The sequence below is a fragment of the Equus przewalskii genome, chromosome 1 (genome assembly GCF_037783145.1).
Source record: "Equus przewalskii isolate Varuska chromosome 1, EquPr2, whole genome shotgun sequence".
NCBI classification, from domain to species: domain Eukaryota; kingdom Metazoa; phylum Chordata; class Mammalia; order Perissodactyla; family Equidae; genus Equus; species Equus przewalskii.
The window spans coordinates 126,640,831-126,657,588 of NC_091831.1; the positions used below are offsets into that span (position 1 = coordinate 126,640,831).

General features: G+C 52.6%; 1 protein-coding gene across 14 annotated transcripts in view; it reads left to right on the forward strand.

The window, feature by feature from the left end:
- Positions 1-16,758, forward strand: part of MEGF11 (multiple EGF like domains 11) — a 336,904-nt gene that overhangs the window by 123,828 nt on the left and 196,318 nt on the right. The gene's annotated exons all lie outside the window — the stretch shown is intronic.

The following is a 16,758-nucleotide window of genomic DNA, read 5'->3' on the forward strand; positions in this document are numbered from 1 at the left end:
TGGCGTCAGGAGAGAAGGGGGTGCTCTGAGGAGCAATGGGGAAGAAGTGTTGAGAGTCTGGCACAGAGCTGAGGTGCTCAAGGAGGCTTTGTTGGATGGAAGGAGAGGTGAATGGATAAATGATGGAGAAATGGGTGGATGGATGGAAGAGAGGAAGGAAGGAAGGCTGGGTCATTGGAGGACAAGATCATAGTACCATGGAGGATGGCAAGAGCAAGACAGATCACAAGGGACCAGTTCCAGGAAGTAGGAGGATTTCCAAAAGGGGTTGGGAGACACTGAAGAAAAGGTGAATGCGTGAAGGATACATGTTACTTCTTTCCCTGTTTGTCTGCCGTGGCTCAGAAAACTGAAGCCTTAGTGTCCCCAGAGAGACAAGGGCTAAGTTGCTGGCAGCTGCCGGCCCTCTGGGTGGGAGGCAGTGTAGTGCAGTGGGAGGCAGTGTAGTGTAGTGGGAGACACCCAGGAACCTGCAGATCTGGGTTCTGGTCCCGGCTTCCCAGACATGCTTTGGGCAAGTCACTTAACTTCTCTGGGAGAATGAGCATAGACCTGTAGAGTCTAATGGACTCTTTCCCCACTCACCTCTGACCAGTGGGATGGGGTCAGCATGGGACTTTCCAGAGGGCATGAGAGGGTTCCCTCAACTGCAGGAGAGGGTCAGAGAAGCTGGGAGCCCCTGTGTAATGACTGAGAGGAGAAGCCACCCCCAAGGACTGCCTCTTCATTCGGAGAGTGATTTTCCTTGTTAGTATTCTCCTTGCCGTTCAGGTGGGTAGAGCGAGCTAGCACCAGAGAGAGAATCTGGGCAGAGTGGGCGTGTTGATGTTGGGAATGAAATGACAATTTTCCCTACTGATGTTACATCTCCCCTAATGCTGGAGAAACTCGATTCTAATTGCATTATAGGAGGGAATGAAAAATGCTCCTGCAAATGGGTTCAATAGTGATGGGTTTGCAGGAAAAATACAAAGATATTTACCCATGGCAAACCCCAAAAGGCTGTTTCTCAGGAGCAGGGCGGAGGGCAAGGCCTTGGTCAGTGCCTCACCTGGGATGGGGTTACCATGGGGACCTGAGTATAGAAGCGATGTCAGGACCAAGGCTTAACTTCTGCTGCTCTGTCTTCTTGGAGGGGAGTGAGAGTAAGGCCAGGGGTGGGACATGGGACTCATAAAGCTTGAGCAGGATGGATGTGAGTGGCCCTTCGGAGCTCAGGGCACAGTGATGGACTCAGGGAAATTATAAAGGGAGTTCGGACGTCAGCCTGGGGCTCCAGGAATGGATGAGCACGTTTGCTTTCTAATTTCCATTAGTGGGTGTTGGTAAAGCTCTTGGAAAATGAAGAGCAGGGCAGAAGCGCTGAGTGTCCTGATTGTGCGGGCTCCATGTTGCTGACTGGAAAGGGCAGCTTATCACCTCCCACCTACTCCTTATGTAACAGCCAGGTACTACCTGCTGAGCTGGTGGCCACGGCCCAGGCCATCTCCAGGAAGCCAAGCTAGAAAAGCCACTTTCAGGACTGAAGCCTTTTTCTAGGAGGGGACAGAAGGGCAGCGGGATGGGGCATTGTGGCATGCTGGGTGTGGTAGTGATGACACAGAGGGGCAAGAGTCATACAGGCCTGGGTTTGAATCTCAGCTCTGCCACCCCACCTTCCTCCTCTTTATCATCATCATCATCATCATCTTCAGCGTACACACCCCACACCAGGCACTGTTCTGATCACTTTACATACATCCATGCAACAACTCCTCACAACAGACCTATGAGGTAGGTACCCTTATTTCTCCCATTTTACAGATGGGAAAACTGAGTCACTGAGCGACTGAGGAACTTGACCGAGATCACACAGCTAGAAAGTGGTAGAGCTGGGATTTGAACCCAGACTACCTGGCTCAGAGTCTGCTCTGAACCACTTGGATCAGCTGCTTCTCTTCAGGAGCCTAGATAAGACGTCACCTCGCCAAACCTCAGTTTCCACTCATGTAAAATGGGGAGTGTAATATCTACACCACCAGGCACAGGGCAGAGACTTCATAAATGCCAGGTCCCTACTCCATGGCTTTGGGTCTTGACATATTTTCAGTCTTGACTTTTGTTTTAATTTCTCAGAGCTCCATGGACCCGTTCCCTGAGAAAATGCACACTATATATGTAAACTTATACATCCACACAGCCCTTTGCATGCAATTTCAGTGGGTTCATGGATTCCTTTACAGTGTCTCTAGGATCCATGGTAAATAGTTTCTGCCATATACTCATGTTTATCCATTCGACTTATACTTGTTGCTTCCTATTATGCAAATGTGGGGGCTACATAGATGCGGATGAGAAATGGCTGCTGCCTCAAGGAGCTTGCAGCCTAGTGGAAGGAGGTGGTCTGGTACACAAATATGCGCCACGAGTGTTACAGATGCTTTGACAGGCATTCTTATAAAGTAGGCAGGAGTAAAGAGAGGAGAGGCTGTCTTTTTGGCCACGCCCACTTACCGAGTGTTAATGAGAAATAGCTACAGGCTGAAGAGCGAAGAGGGAGTCCTCGATGGATGTTTCAGCCCAGTGATGCAGTTATTACCCGCCTACTGCGGCCCACCCACAGTGCTGTGCTGCCCTCGAGGGACCTCTAGTCTTGTTGGGAAGGCAAGACTGACACGCAGGAAAATCCTCAGATAACGGCCCAGACAGGAATGTGAGACAGACTACACAGGGACTGGACAGGCTCAAGCAGGAGAGAATGCCGTGACCTGCCATCCCTCGGGAGGCCTCGTGGGGGTTTGGGCTTGATAGAAGGGCATCTTTAGCGGGGGGTGGGAGAGGGAACCCCATCAGGAAAGACATGGAGGTGGGCCTGAGCGTGGTGGGGGGGTGCAGAGGCTGCCTGACCGCAGTGGGAGGATCTAGGCTGGGAGATGGGGTGCTGAGGCTGGCTGGGTGAGGCAGGTATTAATTTCCCTGGGCAGCTGTTAGCAAACACCACAGCCTGAGCGGCTGAAACAACAGGATTTTATTGTCTCTCCGTTCTGGAGGCCGGAAGTCCAAAATCAAGGTGTCGGCAGGGTTGGTTGGTTCCTTCAAAGAGCTGTGACAGAAGATCTGTTCCAGCCCTCCCTCCTTGCTTCTGGTGGTTCCCTGGCTTGTGGCAGCGTGACTGCGTCCTTCACATGGCATTCTCCCTGTATGTGTGTCGGTCTCCAAATTTTCCCTTTTTAAAAGGACACCTGTCCTACTGGATCAGGGCCCAGCCTATTGACCCATTTTAACTTGATTACCGCTGTAAGACCCTATCTCCAGATGAGGTCTCCTTCTGTGGGACTGGGGCTGAGTTGGGACTTCAACGCAGGAATTTTAGAAGGACACAATTCAACCCATGGCTGGGGGGTGTCAGCCATTACCAGTACTCTCTTGTTCCTGCTTATTGTGAGGGAGGAGAGGGAGGGGGCACCAGCCAGCCCCCCACAGGCTTTGTCACTTGTCTGTGAGAGAATGGAGACCCTAGGGTTGGGGAACTTGTGAGAGGGAGAAGGTTGTGCCCAGGGAGCTGGGTGCCAGAGAAGCTGTAAGCCTGGGAGCATTCGGAAGCTGATGGCCTGCAGTCTTCCCTCCCCACCTGGGAGGCCAGAGAACCTGCAAGTTCACCAGAAGCTGCGAGGAACCCACCTGATGCCGAGAGTGCTCAGGACCTGCACTAGAACTTGCTACAACACACACTCCTTGTTCCCAGCCTCAGTCTGGGTTTCAGAAGATTTGGGGTGGGGCTGGAGAATTTGCATTTCTAGCAAGTTCCCAGAAGATGCTCATGCTGCTGGAATGGGAGCCACACTTTGAAATCACTGGTCTTTGTTATCCCAGGGCCTGGTTGCTGTGCTGACCACAGCCTCCCAGTAAATTGCAAGGAGCCCAGGAGGTTGCTTAACAGGTGCATCTGCTTGGTATTCAGGGCTTCTGATGGGCAACAGAGAATAGCCAGCAAGGAGAGGGAATTTCTCTGTACAACGCCCCGTCTCCCATTTCCTGTTGGCAGAATTTCCCCCATGGGGAGGTGACTCCCCCAAACTTCCAGGTGGTGTCCTCTAGCCCTCATAGGGACTGCTTGGAATGCCAGAGCACGCATCCTGCAGTGTGGCTTTCATCCAGATCCAGAAGTGGCGGCATTAGCCAGAAGCTCAGGTCTGTGGCTGATGGGCCCAGCTGGGCTGTGGCCTGGAGGGCGCCCAGCTTACTTGAGCATCTAGTCAGGTCGGCTTCAGAAGAGGGACTGATGCGGCCCAGTGGGGTCAGTCTGCATGGGGGTGGCCAAGGGGGAGCCAGCGGCTGAAGGTCTGGGAGACGGGCTGCACGGAAGGAACCTGAGGCGTGCGTAAGATTTGGCTCCAGTGAAACGCCTCTCACCCTTTCTGGGATTTAGGTATTTCCGTTTTATTATTGCACTTGTTTCACACAGTTGATTACTTGAGTTTAAATTTGACTCCTATGTTTACTGATTTCTTTGCTCCTCATCTCTTCTTGAGTCTCACTTCTTCCTTCTCAGTTCGGCTTCATTCTCCTTGAAGGGTCTTTTTGAGTAATTCTTTCCGGGAAGGTCTACGAGGGGTCGACTCGTATGTTTGCTTGTCTGAAAATGCCTTATTTTTCCCTCACTCTTGAAAGATGCTTTGGTTGCCTGTGAGATTCTAGGTCCTCAGTCCTGTTCTTCGGCAGTTCGAGGATGCTTTCCGTGGCGTTCTGGACTTTGTCAGTGCCGTGCTCTGCGGTGTCCCTAGGACGTCTGGATGTGGATTATTTTTATTCATACTGTTTGCTCCTTAGAGGTGTACATCTTCTTCAAGCTAAGGATTCATGTCCTTTATCAGTTCTGGAAGATTCTCAGCCACATCTCTTCAAAGATCTCCTTACCTTCATTCTCTCAGTTCTCTCCGATTGGAGCTCCAAAATGCTGGACTCTCTCCTTCCATCCTCTCTCTCCTGGGCTCTCATTTTTCATCTCTTTATCTCCCTGTGCTGTATCTTGGACATTTTCCTCAGATCCATTTTTCAAATCCTTTAGCTCTGCTAATTAACCTGTCTGTTGAGGTCTTAATTTCAATGACTACATGTTTCAGTTCTAGGCGTTCTATTGGTTCTTTTTCAGATCTGCTTGTTTTTTTCTGTAGTGTCTTATTCTCTCATTATGAATTCTAATCCTTCTGTTATTGCTTTAATTATTTTAAACATATTTCTTTTACGGTCTCTTCCGGATGGTTCTCTAGTGCTCTTAGTTCTATTAGCCCAAGTGCCTAGAGCATCAATACTGTTTGTGGAAACTGCGCATTCTCCCTTATGGAGGGTTGTTTCCTTGTACAGGTCCTAATTTCTTTTCCTTTTTTCTGTTTTTTGTTTTTTGTTTTTTTTGCCAAAATAGCCTTTTTTCCCCTCCCGCATGCACTGAGTTGTGCAAGAGCCATACACACTAGTTTGCATTTTCTTATTAGGCACACTAACGGTTTTTGCTGGCTCAGGACCAGTCTTTGCATTGCTGACTTGGTTTGGGACTCCATGCTGCATGTGGTGAAGGCTCACGGTTTTTTCCCCCATTTTTTAAAAAAATTGATGTGAAATTCACATAACAATATTAAACATTTTGAAGTGTACAATTCAGTGGCATTTAGTGCGTTCACAGTGTTGTACAACCATCACCTCTATCTACTTCTAAAACATTCTCCTCGCCCCTAAAGGAGACCTCGTACCCGTTAATCAGTCATTCCCCTTTCCCCCCTCCTGGTTTTTTGTTTCTTGTGGGAGACATTTTCCCTTATCCAGAATCCCTTGTTTTTTCCCTAGGCTAGGGGGCAGCATTTTCAAGTTTACCCTACGTGGACCAGCAATTCCCAAGGCCAAGTCTGCCCCCGGGGGTGTGAAACCCCAGGCTCCCAGCCTGGGCGGGGCTAGGGCCACAGCTAGCCATGGCGCATGGGCCCTGGGCCCCCTCAGCTTCAGCATCTGACCCTCTGCAGCTCCTATAAACCCCCACCCTTTTTCTCACACATGGGGATTTACCTTTCCTTAGTGCTCAGCTACATATTTAAAAAATATTTCTGTTATATTTTGGGGGCATTTTTGTAGGAGAAGGGGCCTGCGTTAGCACTTTCTGCCGTGTCACTGGACTGGCCCCTGTTTTATAGTGAGTGGTGGAGTGGGGGGCTTTATAACCAGAGCCTCTGAGGTTTAATTCAGTGCTCTCTTGGACTGATTGCTGACTTCCAACACCAGTGTAACATCTGGTGGTTTACCCCTGCTCTTCCTGATACAATGTATCCCTTGCTCTCCACAGACTGGAGAAGTGAGTGTTATTATTACCGCCTCTGCACAGTAGAGGAAGTGAAGCTGGGTGAGGCCAAGTGACTTGTCAGCGTGGATCGGCGCAGCCCAGGGATTGAGATGGGGGCTACTTCCAGTCCTGTACTTTCCCCTCCTACAGTGGGTTTTCTCTCAGCAGGAGGGACCCATGGCCAGAAGAGAGAAGTGGGGTCGGACAGAGGGCAAGTGAAGAGCACGTAGGGAGAGGAAGGGACTGGAGACAAACTGGTTTGATTTCAAAATGTGGCTAAGGTGGGTCCTGAGAGGTGCCGGGATTAAGGTGGTGGGTGGGGATGCTGTGCGTGTGAGTGTGTGTGAACAGAGCTGTGGGTCCTGTCTGCAACTCGGCCTCTCCACACGGCTACTAGGTAAACGAATTCCCACCTGGCCCTCTAGGAGGCTCCCCGGGAACCCTGCTGACTGCCATCCCCAGAAACAGCGTGGATGCTGCTCCCCTGGGTCACAAACACCTGCTGAGCTTCACTGCCCAGAGCAACATCCATCCTTCCATCTGTCCATCCATCCATCAACATTTATTAGGTACCTTAGCCTTGAAGGTACTGCTGAGTCCTGGGGATACACAAATGAATGAGAAACATGTGGTATAGTGGGAAAAAATGTTTATACAGTCATGCATCGCTTAACAACAGGGATAGTTCCGAGAAATGCATCGTTAGGCAGTTTTGTCATTGTGTGAACATCACAGAGTGCACTTACACAAGCCTAGAAGGTACAGCTTACTACATACCTAGGCTACATGGTGCTAATCGTAGGGGACCACCGTTGTATATGTGGTGTGTCATTGACCAAAATGTCATTAATGTGGTGTATGACTGTGTGTGTGTAAGTGTATATTATATATATATATGTATATGTATACACATATAGACAATCTCTTGAGGTCACTGAAGAGTTTAAGCAGCCAGTGCCGTGCTCACAGTGGTGTTAGGACTGTGCTCTGGGGGCAGCAGCATGCAGGACTGTTGAAGGGCTGAAGGACAACTTAGGAGGGGTGTGCAGGGATGGGTGAGGCGTGGATGACCGTGCTCAGGCACCTGGGCTGGGGGAACACCAGAGATCGGGGGTCTGGCCGGCAGCGTTTTGCTGGGCTAGCCCTAAACCTTCCTGCTGGGCCTCACCCGCAGCGAGTGCCAGCAGGGTCCTGTGTGCTGACGCAGCCACGGAAGGATCCAGGAGCCGCTTGATTGCCAGCTGCAGCTGTAATTAAGCCTCTGCCATCCGGGCTGGGCAGCCTCAGAGGGGAAGCCTTTATTAGAGTCAGAGCAGTCGGGCACTTATGCAAGTCCCCATCCTGGGTGTCCTGGGCCAGGTAAAGCCTAAGAAGTAGCTCCCCCAGCCTAGCCCCCCCTTTCTCTGTGGAAGCCTCCATCTTCTGAACTCCCTCGGCGTCTGGAGTACCACCTCTGGTTCTGGTCCTGGCTGGCTGTTTGCTGCTTCTCTGACCTTCTTGCTGTGCCGCAGGTCCCATGTGGCCTGGCACCAGCCAACCCTGACCCACCTCCTCCCACTCCCTCCGTCTCCTGTGCTAGCCCCCTTCCCACCCCAGCACACGGGAAACCTTGGGTGCTGTTCCCTCTGCCGAATGCTTTCCCCCCCGGATCTCCATGTGGCTCACTCCCTTATTTCACTTAGTCTCTTCTCGAACGTCATATTAGCAGTCTTTCCGGACCGTGCTATCGGAAACAGCAGTCCCCTCCCTGGCGTCTTTCTGTACCCCCTTATCCTGTTTTTATTGATTAGCGCAATCACTGCCTGACACAGAGGTGTATAGAAGTACGCAGACATCGAGCACTGTGTGCTCGACAGGGCCAAGGGACTTGGATCTGTTCCTAGCTGGTTCCTCGACTCCTAGACCAGCACCTGGTGTCTAGGAGGTGTTCAGTAAATGATGAATGATGACTGAACAACACAGGAACCGTAAGCTCCTGAGGGCAGGGGCACCCTTTTAAAAACACGTCGTTGTGTGGTCTGCAGCGGCTCACAATGTGCCGGGCACACAGGGGCTCGGAAAATACTGAGGGATCAGCTTCCACCAATCCCTTTCAATTCCACTTCCAACTGCCACCCCTCCATATTTTTGGACTCTTCCCTCCCGTGCCCCGCCCTGCCACTTATTGCAAATGCTGTACCCAGGCTCCTCCATGCTGAGACCCACCACTTTGTGTCTCGCTTCCCCAGGGTCCCATTGCTGATCCTCTGTGCGCCACCCAGTCACCTGAATTCTCCACAGTCTCTCGGGGCCTTCGTACAGGCTGCCCCTGCTTCCTAGAACCCCTGGTCCTGCTTTCCCCAGCTTCTGTCTAGTGGCTCTTAGAGACTCAGTGCAAAGCTGCATGGTCTCTGGGAAGCCCCACCCAATGCCTCCCTCTCCCCTCCCAGTGCTCACCTCAGCCCCTTTCACCTCCACCTGCCCTGACCATTCTCAGCTTATTTATTCTCTCCCTGGACGTGAGCTCCTTGAGAGCCGAGGCTGCGGGACCTCTCTGTATCCCTAGCCCCCAGCACAGAGCCCAGCAGGGACACATGCTTTGTGCAGCCTTGATGACTAGAAGAAGGACACTTGGGCTGGCTTTTCCTGGGGACCCTCAAAGGACACCCAAAGGAGTGGTCTCTGGGCAGGGCTCTGAGACCCCAGAGTGGAGGGTCACCTGCTCAGATAGGGTCCTCGCCCCCTTGGGTTCCCAGAGCTGCTCCCAGAGTTCTGGTGTTTGTAGCCGGTGTCCCACTTGTGTGAAGAGTCTGGGGACCCTGCTCTGAGGCTCGGTGGGGACTGAGCCCACTGTCCCAGTACCCAGCAGGCTAACCCTCTGGGTCGGAGGTGAGCTTCCAGAACACGGGCAGACGGTGAAATTCCTCGTACAATGCCTCCTGGTTTGTCGAGCTCCTCCTTCCCTCCTGGCTCCTGGCCTTTGTAGCAGAGACATTTCAAAAAATGGCCATTAACAGGGTTTGTGGACGATGGACATGCCAGTCCTCAGGGCTCCTCTGATGCTGCTCATTGACTAAGAGAAGCCAAGCGGCTTCAGTGAGACTCCGAGCTGCCCTCTGCCTCCCGACGGCATCCAGTACTCTTGTCTTTGAAGAGCCTTGATCAGCTGCCCAGCAAGTTGGGGAGGGGAAGACTGGCTGGGAGCACTGAGCCCCCTTCATACCATGCTGGCCGGGCTGTGGCCGAGACTCACTGAGGCCCCAAGAGCCTGGTCCCGTCACCTTGTTGCAGGCACACATCCCACTGTCCCCATCTCATCTATACCTGGGCGTAAGAATGAGAATTTTTTTTTTTTTATTGAGTTAATGATAGGTTACAATCTTGTGAAATTTCAGTTGACATTAATGTTTGTCAGTCATGTTGTAGGTGCACCACTTCACCCTTTGTGCCCACCCCCCACCCCACCTTTCCCCTGGTATCCACTAAACTGTTCTTAGTCCGTAATTTTAAATTCCAAGAATGAGAATATTTAACTACAGGTATGGTACTCCTACCAATAGGTTAGAAGGGAATGGGGTCCTGGAGGCCACTTGTGGTGCCTGTAGGTGCTGGATTATGGGAAGGTGGGGGGCTGGGAGAGGGGAAGGGGTGGCAACCACCTACCCACCAGAGCAGAAGTATTTTAATATTTTCATATTCAGTGCCTTTCTGCCCAGGCTAAGTCTTGGCCTGAACTGGGGTGCCTGGTCTCATCTTCCCCTGGAGATGTGGTGTGTCTGGGCCTCTGAGGAATGGTGTCCCAGCTGGAGCGTCTGGCTGTGTGTATGCGTGTGTGCGTGTGGCCTCGTGAGTCTGCACGTTTGGACGTGGCTCCCAACCATGAGAGGGACGTCTGTGCGGCATGTACCGGACAATGAAAGGTCAAGCTCACAGACCCTAGGACCAGCCTGCTGCCTCCTCCTGTGTGGCTGTCGCTCCTCTGTGCCTCAGTTTACTCAGTTGTAAAGTAGCAACAGTACCTTCCCCATGGATTGTTGTGAGGAATTAGTAAGTGCATGTATGTAAACCACACGCATGGTAAGTGCGGTGGATGTGTTAGCTCTTATTAGTGTGTGTGCACAGGTATATTCATGAGTGTTAGGTTTCTCTGTGTGCGAAGAGCTCCCCCTCTTACATGTCACGTGCACACACGTGTTCTGTGCATATACTGGCTGTATGTGCATGTTGCGTATCTGCCAGTGAAAAAGGCCCCAGAACCCGCTTGTGAGTTTCGAGAGTTTGTGTGCTCACGTCCCCTCGGTTCTCCTGAGAGTCAGCTTCCCCGTCATCCTTTCCCACTTTGCTTTCTCTTTCTCTTTTTCAAGCAGCCAGTGGTGCCGAATTGTCACCAAGGGAGCCAGAATCACATCTTTGCTCTGCATGGGGTGGGAAGGGGGAGCCACATGACACCATCAATCTCGTTCTTGGGGTGGAGGCAGACCTGGAACCAAGGGCGAAAGCCAGAGAGGCCTCCTCCTGCCCCCGGCCAGTCAAAGAACTGCCCTGCTGGCCACCTTTACCCCAGGCTGAGCTGGACTGGAAGGAAAGGGAAAGTCCCAAATCTGGGACCCAGGGGAGCCCCAACTTCAAGGCAGCCCCCATCCCTTTGGTCGTCCAGGTGGAAGGACCAAAGCCTTGGCCTCTGTTTATCCACGAGTTTCCATCCCCAGACAGACTGCGGAGGCCTGACAGTCAGTCAGCAGCCGTTGTGATTTAAAGGATGCTGTTTGTTTGCTCAGCTAAGCTTTTGGCAAGGTAAACGCATAAGCTGCAGAAAATCTCTTTGAAACAGCTGCAGGGCTCGAACGCCCTTCAGTCCTCCATAAAGGATTCTCAAAATTATATGGACTAGATTAGTATCTCTATTACATAAAACCATTGCAGTGCCTGCTCAGGGTTTTGAGAATAAAGTTACTGGCCAGACCTTTTGTCGCTCTGCCCCGCCAGCGCACGGTAATTGAAGATTTCCCTTTAAAAGTGTGTCAGGTGGAAAGAGCTCCTAATTTACTAAGTGGAGGGGCCTTTGTTAGGGAGACTGATGCTTTGTTCTGCCTGTCCCTTTTAATCTTGTTTTTGCACAATAGACTTACATAAAGCACTATCGGAAGATTTGATGCTAGAGAGGCAGGAGGGGAGAGGCAGGCCTCGCAGAAGGAGGCCAGGCAGGGTCTCCATTCCCTCTTCTATCTGCCTTTCTCTTCCTCCTCCTCTTGCTTTTCCCTTCCCTCTTCTCGGCTCCTACCTCCCATGGGGCAGGTACAAGCCCTGGGACAAACAGTGTGGCTCCCTGGCAGTGGCTGCCCCTGTCTTTTCTCTAATCAGAGCACACCCTCCTCTTTTTTTAATTGCCTCTCTGCATGGAAACCCCAGAGGCAAGATCCAAGTTTGGGGCTACATTCTCTGCTGGTTGCCGGATTTGAGTCTAGCTGAGGTCTTCAGCCCCAAAGTCAAGTGCCATCTGGTGCTTGATGGGCCGGTTTTGGTTGGAGGGCCTCCACCATCCCGGGGCGCTAAGCAGCATTTGTTGTCTGAGAGTCCCCCCGACGCTGCCTTCTGACTCTGAGGAGGTCACCGAACCCTGACTGAGAGGACTTGGGTTTTTCCTCCAGCAGGGAGCCACGCCCTAGGGGCCTGAGGCCACCGTGGTGCTGTCAGATGTGAGCCCTGACCTGGCTTTCAGTGATGGAGTTCTCATTACCTGCGTGGCCATCATCTTGCTGTGCAGCTGGGCACAGGATCCCACCTCTCTGGGCCTTAGCTTCCTCATCTGTAATGTCAGAGGACCTGTCAGCGCTGAACTTTGATGAAACATGAGTTCCGATTATGGGGACTGTGGGGCAGAGGTTTTTCTCATTTTGCCGTCCATGGGCAAAGTTAACATGAGACCCAAAACCAATGGAATAGTTGAGAATGGAAACATGCGGTTGCAGTTCTCAGTGAAATGAATTGCAGGGAGAGCCAGACAGAGGCGATTTGGTTGGCAAAGAATCATGAAACGGTCATGGAGATCTCTGGACATGCTGTCTGGTTGGTTTCAAGGTGGTGGACATACACGTCTCTGGGATTATCCTGACAAGTTTCATGTGGGCGAGAGGTCCATAGCTTCCCAAGGGCAGGACCTTCCTGGCCCGCGTCCCCAAAGGGGCTGGCACAGGCCTCTGCAGACCCTCCTCGAGACTTAGCTCCTTGTGGGGGTGGGGCGAGGGGAAGGAGGAGCTGATGGTGACTCCAGATGAGGCAGAGAAGCTCGATGGGGCACAGCAAGGCCGTCTGGGACACACCTCCCCTGGACGACATTCACCTTCACAAAGAGCGGGACTAAGGGAGGAGCTCACGTTTTTGGGGTCAGGCCTTCACATATCTTAGCTCATTGTATTCTCAAGATGACTTTCCAGGAACTCTTCCTCTCCGTACACGTGTAAAAGTGAGACTTGGAGGAGGGCAATGCTTTGCCCAAGGGCCCCCGCCAGGAAGTGGTGGAGCGGGCCTTCCAGTGCCCTGACGAGGGAGCCGGGGCTGAGACATCCACAGGAACCTTAGGTCTAACAGAATGGGGCCCACGCCTGGCTGCGGTCTCCTTGTCGTTCGTGCTCAGGCTCTGTGCAGTACACGCCCAGCTCTGGCTTGGGGTTGGGAGGCTGGGCTGCAGCCCTCCTTTGCACTTTAACGAGCTGAGTGACTCAGACATGGCATTCCCCTCTTGGAGCTTTTCTTGTCTATAAAAAAGAGCATCAGCCGTGTCCTACCAGACAATGTGATGGGGCTTCGTAATCACCAGCCCCTGCCGACACCCACCTCCCCCATCTGGCAGTAGAAATAACCATCCTCTTCTCCTTCTCCTGCGCCTCCTCTCTTCCTCCTCCTCCTGCTGCTGCTTTATCATCGTCATAGCTAACACTTATACAGCACAAACTATATGCTAGGCCTCATTTCTGTGTTAATCCATTTAGTCCTCACAACACCACTATAAAGTAGGTACTATTAACGTTCTCATTTTATACATGGGGGAAATGGAGGCACAGAATGGTTACATACCTTGCCCAAGGCCACACAGCAATGAAGTGATACAGTAGGAAGTCAACCCCAGGCATCTGGTGTCAGTTTCATGCTCATAACCATTCTGTTACAGCCAGTGGCCTGTAGGCTCAGCTGCTGCAAGGCTACATTCAGCAGCTTCTAGGTCTGGTATCTCTGGAGGTTGAGGGTCATTTTTAGCTGATAGGGTGTTAACTGCAGTTGCCTGTCTGACCCCTGCAGCATGATGTCACTCCACCCCTCAACCTGGCCATCTGTCCTGCTCAGTTCCCATTTCCTGCTGGGGTGAAGCCTGGTCTGAGGAACTCTGCTATTTGTCCTCTCTGTGCCTCACTTTCCTCATCTGTGTAATGGGGATGATAACAGTACCTTCCACGTAGGCCTGTGAGGATTAGGTGAGCGCATTCGTGTAAAATGCTTGGAACCGTGCCTGGCACACAGTAAGTGCCTAATAAGCATCAGATCTTCTTGTACAGAATGGTGGCATAAGGCAGAGAGAGCTTCCCCACGGAGCCGAGGGCAGAAGGACCCAGTTTTCAGATGTGGGAAGGAGCCCTGCGTGTGTCAGTGCAGGGTTGGGGTGAGGCACACAGGCCCCCTCCCCTGACTTCCTCAAGAAAACGTTTGAAACTGTCAGAAGAGAAAATAAATATTCCTGAGCTCCTGGTGTGCATCCCAGAAATGAGGCGGATCTGTCGAGTGTGCAGGACAGCAGCTCTGTAAACGACGAGGCGCCAGTCACGGCTCTGCTGGTTCCAGGACAGTGCGCAGACCGCAGCATTTCTGCCCAGACCGTGAAGACAGACAGTCTCCATCTGCATCCTCAGGGCCCCGGGGTTCAGCCTGCAGGTGTCCCAAGGGAGAAACAATGATTTGAACCCCAGAAGAGGTCCCCTAGAAAGGGGTCAGGGGACCCAGCCTGCTGGTGACAGGAAGCGTCTCTGCCAGCCGTGCTCTTTATTTTCCATTGAGAAGGTCAGTGTGTTCCTAAATCACAAGCTAGTCTTAAAGGTCTTTCTTAATACCTTTACAACTCAAATGGTGAGAAGGTGTGCGTGAGATTCATCTGTCTCCATCTGAGCTGAAACAAGCCTCTGTCAAAGGGTGGGCAGTACGACCTCTGCAGGTCCCTTCCAGCCCGGAATTCCAGGGCACCTCTAAGTGGGGTGAGGGCTCGCCCTGCCCGGCACAGACGAACGGCGAGCTGATTTCTGGACGGCTTCTCTCTCTCAGTCTGTGACGGAAGACCCTCCCTTGAGAAGTAGGCAAGGCAGCCATGCCTCGCCCACCTGTATTTACCTTGACGGAGCTTTAAAACACGGCTCTGACATGTGTACAAACCACACATGAGCCTCAGCTGGAGGTCTTAATTACCTGCGGAGAAGAAGAGCTGGTTCTAAGATCTGAGAAGCTGCCTGTGGAAAATGGTTCCATTCGCAGGGCAGGGTGCAGAGCAGAGGGAGCCAGATGGCCCAGTGGTGGAACAGCTGTCTCTCGAGAAGGAACAATTCGGGAGCTTCCACCATCTGGGTGAATTACGAGACTTGCAATTTTCATGCATATGTTGCGGCAACCCACCAACACAGCAGTCAAGCGGGTGGATGATGGAGAGAGATGGAACGTCCCCGTGCTCTGTGCCCTGGCCCGCTGCACAGCCATCCATTCCCAGAAACCCTGACTCAGCGGCCTCCTCCTTGCCAGGCTGCCCTGCCAGGACCTGCCTCTGAGGTCCGGTGGGACGTTGCCCTGCCCGTTCCCCTGGGATCCCTACTGCCACCACTGGGCAGATAGGCCTTTGACTTCTTCCAGAAAATATACACATCATTCCTCTAACTGTGGCTGCTGCGTGCATCCTTGGCAGGGCTGGGAAAATCTAGTTGAAGAGTGCTTAGTGGTTTGGGGCTGTTATATTTTCTCTGCTCTATGATCCGTGTTAGGTTAAAAGGGCCAGAGCTGCTTTTCCTTCCCACAGAAGATAACTCAACCTGGACAGCCTCCCTCTGGGAGAATTAAAGGTGATGAGGAACTTCTGGTTGGCTAGAATCGTTAATATCCTTTCCCTAAAGTGGCTCTCTCCCATCCGCAGCTGGTTGGAGTGATGAATATATTCCAGTGTGTTCTCATTCCAAGTGACAGCTCTTTTCCTTTGCACGTGCTGCATATCCGGGGTGGGGGAGGAGGGCAGAAGGAGAATCACGTGGTGGGGCCCACGGTGTGCCCGCACCAGGATGGGTGCTCCTCTGATCTGCCAGCAGTCCTTCGCGGTAGGTTGTGTTATTGCCGGTTCACGGATGAGGAAGCAGAAGCACAGAGAGGTCAAGTAACTGGCCAGAGGTCCTCGGACTCGGAACCAGCAGAGAGGATTTGAACTTGGGTCTGTCTGACTCCAAAGCCAAGGATCTTCCCTGGAGACTGGCCAGACCTGGGCAGAGGCAGGTCCCCCCACGGGGAGGCAGCCGAGGGTGTGCACCTTAGGAAAGAGGCGTTGCGCACATTGCTGTGGCGCAGGGCCTCGCGATCTTTCTCCCACCAACAAGTCAGGGATTGTCACGTGAGAGAGTCTCCTGCATGATTTTCTGGTCTCCAGCAGGTTCCTACTAACATGGGGCTCTGTTCCGCAAGGAGGTAATGTGTTAGTCTCCAAGCTCCCCAGGATGGAGGGAGGCCGATGCAGGCGAGAGGGGAGGGGACACCGGGGCGGAGGACACTGCCTTCTTCCCTTGAAGACTTGATGCGAAGCCAGCTCTGCCCCATCCCGATCACCCCACGCCTCTTGATAGGATACCCCAACTTAGGTCTCCCAAACCGAGACACACAGCTGATCTCAGCTGGGTGGCCTTAGGTCGAGATTGCCTGAGTCCATTGCCAGGGAGTCCTAGCAGGACGGGAGCATGGGCTGTGGCCCCCTCCGTGGGCAGGGGACACAGCTTTAAGGCCCCATCTCTACAGCCAGAAGAAAGTGCTCTCCTCAGAAGCCCAGGGCAAGCTCTGGGTGCTCTGCCGTTTTACCTGCTGTGCTCTGTGTCACATTATGTCACTGTTACCTGTTCTCCTTCCTTGATCCCCTTGGGGAAGTTGCCCTGAAGGCCCCTAAGGCGGGGTTTGGGTCTGAATGTCTCTGTCTCCTTGGGGCTAACAGGCAGTTAGCAGGGTTTCTTGACCATTTCAATGTCTGCCAGGAGGGTACTTTGGGGAAGTCAAACCAGCCCCTCCCAAAAGAGGCTGGAGGCCTTCCTCATTAATCTCCAGTAGCAGAAGGGCTGATCCTGGCTCTTAGGGGGCATTTTCTTTTGGTTTCCCCTCCCTGCAGACAGGAAGACCTGGCCCTGGGAGTTGGTGAGCTGATCCAAGCCCAGCGGGCTTTGTGCTGGAGCTGGTGTGGCAGTGACCTCTGACCG